Below are 6,000 nucleotides of genomic sequence, written 5' to 3'. Positions count from 1 at the left end.
GTGTGCCATAATCAAAGCTAAAGGCGGTCCAACGAAATATTAGAGTGAATTATTTTGGACGGGTACAAACAAGCAGATAGAATAGAAAGATTAAAAAGCTTGTGTTTTTTGTTTGTTTGTTTGTTTGTTTTTAAAAATAATACAAGTAAACTTAATGGAAAAGGTACTGGTAATTATCTGCCAGGACATTATCTGTTTTTTACTGACTTTTTCTACTGTCTTTACTCACTTTTTTTTTTTTTTTTTTTTTAGGAAAACATTCCAGGTGTTTTCCCCATATAATGGACTTCAATGCTGCCCAACGGGTTGAAGGTGAAAATTGCAGTTTCAGTGCAGGTCCAAAGGGAGCATGATCTACATGATCACAGCCAAGAAATAAGGGTCTTATCTAGCGAAACGATTTATAATTTTGTTTAAAAAAATTAAAATATATATACTTTTTAACCACAAATGCTCAACTTGCACTAGCTCTACTATATGCATCCGCAAATTCATGAATTATGTAGTCCTCTTGGAAAGGCATTTGACTTTCTTTGCATGTTCGCTTTGTAAACACTGAGATGGTACTTCCCGCCTATGTCACATGACCTTTCCAATGTTACTACATAATGAAGTCATAAAGTCCACCTAGTGACAAGTAATAAGAATAATGAAAAAAAAAGGAAAAGACAAGATAAGACACTTATTCCTCGGCTGGGAGCGTGTAGAGCCCTTCGAAAGCTGCACTGAAACTGCAATTTAGACCCTCAACCCATTGAAGTCCATTATATGGACAAAAATCCTGGAACGCTTTCCTCAAAAACCCAATTTCTTTGCGACTGAAGAAAGAAAGAAATTAACATCTTGAATGACATGGGGGTGTGCAAATCATGAAAATTTATATTGTGGAAGTGAACTTATCCTTTAAAATTGTCAGTATTTTAGGTTATTGTCAGGTTATTTATTGTTATACGGCAAAGCACTCATTTAGCAACACTCTAAGAAAAGTCTATAAAAATGTACTGTGTTGCACTGTTATTGTAAAGGAATTCATAAGTGTTTTACCGGTATTTTGAACTACACATTTCCATTTTGTTGTGTTTTAGGATTAAAGGAAATTAACTTAAAGAATAATGTTCTTTCAGAAAATAACCTTTACCTTATCCATTTTTCTAAGTCCTGTTCATTCTCTTTCTCTCTCTCTATCCGCAGGTCCAGAGACCGACAGCGAGACAGTAAGTGGAGATGAGGTGGTGAGAGCGAGCTGTGTAGGGAATTGAGTCGCATTGATCTGCCCCCTCCTCTGTCCCTGAGCCCTTAAAAATCATTAACCTTTCTGCCACTGACACGCTAAAGCTACAGCCTAGTATCTAACGGAGGTTAATTAAAACTAAATGTGGGGAAGGGGGTTCGAGAGGTGGCCGATCTCAGGGGAGAGTGACCCAGACTTCTAAATGAGTTCACAGCAGGCTTTGCCGCTCACGCTCCGCTTTGACACACACAATGTCATCATTGTCCCCCTGTTATGGGACACAGGTTCTAATATTCCTAGGGGTCTTTTCCCAAAATTAATATAGTCCTTGGCTGTTGCCTAGTAAATTATGATCCCCATATCTCAGTGAATGACTTGTTATTGAGTTATTAATAGCTTACTGGTGGGGATTCTAGTCGAGAACATAGATTTCAGAGGCAAGCAGTTTATTTATATTACACATTTCATACACAAAGATAATTTATTGTTCAAATTCAGTGCTTTATATATATATATATATATATATATATATATATATATATATATATATATATATATATATATATATATATATATATATATATCATAAAATAATATATTATATAAATATAAATAAAAAAACAACAAGTTATTTTTCAGTTTTTTCAGCACACTGTATTGAACCTGATTCATTCAAAATACTAAACTTTTTTTTTTCTTTTTTTATCATTTGCTTTTTTCAGTAAAATGGATTTACAATTGAATATGTTAGTCAAATCAAACCAATTACCGTTGAGGAGTGAATTATTAAAAGTTTTGGAGGAATATCATTTGTGCAGTTGCTTCTGATAAGAGTATCGTATTCAATTGAAGCGGCACATTTATGAATCCTGTCAACACTAGAAAAGCATAAAACAAAGACAATTCAATCTGCAGCGGCCAATTCATTCTGTGCTAGACTCAAATCACTGATTATTATACATTTTTAATGAATTTCATATTGAAAAACTAAAACTATGCCTCAAATAATGACATTTTAAAATTCTAAGCCTTAATATAATGCTCGGTAGAAACATGCTTCGCAATGAAGGTCTGAATTTGATTACTGTAACACTCTGTAATCAAGTACAATATGAGTTCCTCTCTGTTTTGTGCTTGATAAACAGATAATGTTGCCACAGTGCTGGGGAGGAGGACACAATTCAAGATTATTGCTATCTATTGAACATGTTATTGCTTTTCTCTCTGTAGAGTTTCTGTCCCAGGTGAGAGTGGAGACGTTGAGTGTGTGTGTGTGTGTGTGTGTGTGTGTGTGTGTCTGTCTGTCTGTCTGTCTGTCTGTGTGTGTGTGTGTGTGTGTGTGTGTGTAGTGGTCCCTTAGTCTTACCCAGAGCAAATATGTAATTAAACCACAATTGCTGACTCAGCCACTCAGAGAGACACACACAAGAGGCTGATAACTCAGGTGGAGATGAAGATTTAAGTTGGAAAGTTACTCACTTAAACAGAGTAATGCAGTCAGAAAACTGGGGTTGATAATAATAATAATAATAATAATAATAATAATAATTAAAAAAATACACAAAGTATTATTGTTGAGTGAATCTCAAGTTCAAGTTTATTTATTATGTACATTTAAAAACAATAAGTGTTGCACCAAAATGCTGTACAATCAAGAAGAATTACAAAGAAAGAAAAAAGGGAAAAAATGAATTAAATTCAACAAATTAGATTTTGTTTTTAAAGAACAGAAACCAGTAAGACATTATAAAACATTCAGATAAACCCCTACACATTTCAAACATAATAGGCTATGAAAAAGAAAGAAAAAAAAAAAAACATTTTCTAAGATTTAAATATGGTAATTGTGGAAGAAACCTAACAAAATTTCACTAAAACATGTCCAGATCATATTTCACGCACACACACACACACAAAGAGAGTAAAAATTGATGTTGCATAAAGAAAATGAAGCCTATGATTGTTACTTAACTAACTGTAATGTGAAACAATTTAATTATTTAATTAAAATAAAAAAGGTGTGCATTCACCAGTAACACATACACATACAGTAAACTTAAAAAAGTAATTTTAAATTAAATTATTACAAAAACAAAAAAAGTTAACGTAGGTTTCTTCAGGTGCCTAAAAATACAATTACAATTACAATCTTTTGATTTAAGGGTAAAATGTGACCCAGACATGTTCTTTACAGGCTTTGTTAGAAATAAAATATATATTATGCATTTTAAAATGTCATATGCACCACCTCTTAAAATACCATATTGTATTAAAAAAGAAAAAATGTGTATTTATTTATTTATTATTTTTATTTTTAAAATAACTTCCAATGGTTTACCCCATCATATTCAGTAAGTTAATCTTACTAAGTTAGAATAGTTAATTCTAATAACACATAAAATGCATTTCTGAAGTAAAATATGCTGATTATTTTTAAATTAATACACAATCTAGAACAAATTGGATTGGATTCAGATCAGTCAAGATTTGACTTATTTTAGATTAAAAAGTTTAGATTCATATTAATGTAAAGAATAGCATTTTTAGTTTAAAAACAGTTCTAAGTAGCATCAGATTTACATTTTTGTACTTTAAATATTAGATTTCCTTGAAGAGGGGCCTAGTGCATGAGAACCTCAAACCCCAAAACAAAGAGTTTAAAACTGTTTAATGTGCTGCTAAATTACATCATTAAACAGCTCTTAATTATTTTATTTTTTTCTAGGGATGAAAGGAAATACTTAAGGTCCACTTTGTTAAGATGGAGAGCAGAAGAAAAGAACAAGCAGATGAGAAAAAAGATGGTAAAAGAAGTGAGAGGCTGAAACATGTGAATGTTCCTCCGCTGGTCTGCTGCTGGAGTTCTGGTTGTCAGAGAGCAGCGCTACTGATGTATTCAGTATTGTGCTACTGACAGAACCCGCTTTGTTTGTGATGAATGACTGTGCCAGCAGTCCTTACGGCTCTGCTGTTCAATACATATAGATACAATACCAGCTGCCTCTGTAACACGCTGATGGGTTTTGTCCCTATTTGTGTCCATACCGTTTAATCTCGGTCACCGTATTGTGGGTGTCACTGGAGATGGGCAGATCGGACCCGGCACTTTCTCGCCAGGTGAGCAAAAGTGTTTATTAACACACACAACAGCCCTGTTTCAAAGATTCAGGTGGAGTTAAAAGACTTTTTTCCTGTTGATTGGAATGCTTTTGTTGCCAAACAAGCTGTAGGTTTTTTTTTTTTTTTTTCAAAGACCATGAAGCATCACTGTTTAGAGGAGTAGAACAAAAGAGCAATCAGACACCTTAAAAAGCTGAGCTGATCATGGTCTTTCTTCTTATCTGTTATTTAGGCTGTGATTCTTCTTATTTAAGGCTTTATTAAAAACAGATGTTATTTTTGTCAATCTGATCACACACATATATATATACACAGCTGTTGCTAATTTCATTATGAGGCAAAAAACTAACAATATATATATATATTGTATTATAGAATGCTGACTATACACTGTGCACAGATTACTGTGCATGAGCCAAAGTAGTCAAACGCAATGATATACACTTTATATCATATCTTTTTTTTTTTATTTGGGGTTGATTTTCTCGGTATGTATTTAATGTAAAAAATACATTAAATACATTAAAAACAGTAATACTGTGAAATTTAATTTCAAATTTAAAACAACAAATTTTTATTTTAATGTATTTAAGAATGTAATTTACTCTTGTGATGGCAAAGCTGAATTTTCAGCAGTCTTCAGTGTCACATGGTCCTTCAGAAATCATTCTGATATGCTGATTTCCTGCTCAAAAAACATTTATTAATATTATCAATGTTGAAAACAGTTGTGCTGCTTAATACTTTTTGTAAAAGGCATAAAAAATCAGGATTATTTAATAAATAGAAAGAAATGCATTTATTTGAAACAGAAATCTTTTAAAATAAATGTGTTTACTGTCACTTTTGATCTTTAAAGGGAAAACAAGAAGTATAGATATTTTTCAAAAACAATCTTATTGACACCAAAGTTATTTTTTTTATTTTAAAAGTGAATTTGCATTTGTCCTTCCCCAACAATCCTAAAATAGTATTAATTACTGGTGTTTTATGGATAACTATTATAATATTATAATCTCTTTACCGAAAGGAATCTTTTGTTGGTGCTCCATGAACGACACCTCAAACAATTAAAAAATTTTACTTGGACGATGATAAAACATGTAGACTACTGATGAAAGTGTTAGGCTCTGTCAACTTGGCAACCCCCTAGCAACCACATAGAAATGCTCTAATTCAAATGTTGTTTGATTAATGTAAAACCATGTGAACTGCAATGTTCTCAATGGAATCGACTGCTCTAGACTATGATTATAAATAGATCAGTGGCTCTCCTCTGCTCATCCACCCAAGAAGCCCGCAGCCTTGAGTTGAAAGCCTTGTTTTCTGACAAATTTACTGTAGAGGTTTAGTTCCTCCTTAAGCACTGTCATCTCCAATTATTTATCTTTTTCTCCACCAAAAACAAATCCAGAACGCTTAAAAGGATGAAGTGAGCACACCAAAACACACATGCTTCAAAACGTGCAGTAATAAATATCAGCGGTAAGTTAACAGCTGCCGTCAGCAGAAAGACTGGGTGAATTTGTGATTCTCATTGTACGTTACCTCCCTTTCCATTACCTGAGAGCGGATGGTATACAGCTGAAGGCTAACCCCGTGGGATACACACATACAAACACTGCTGCTTGTGAATGGGCTTGAGTGTG

Source organism: Carassius carassius, chromosome 33 (genome assembly GCF_963082965.1).
Source record: "Carassius carassius chromosome 33, fCarCar2.1, whole genome shotgun sequence".
Taxonomy (NCBI): Eukaryota; Metazoa; Chordata; class Actinopteri; order Cypriniformes; family Cyprinidae; genus Carassius; species Carassius carassius.
The sequence above is the reverse complement of the archived record's forward strand: the minus strand, read 5'-3'. Positions refer to the sequence as shown.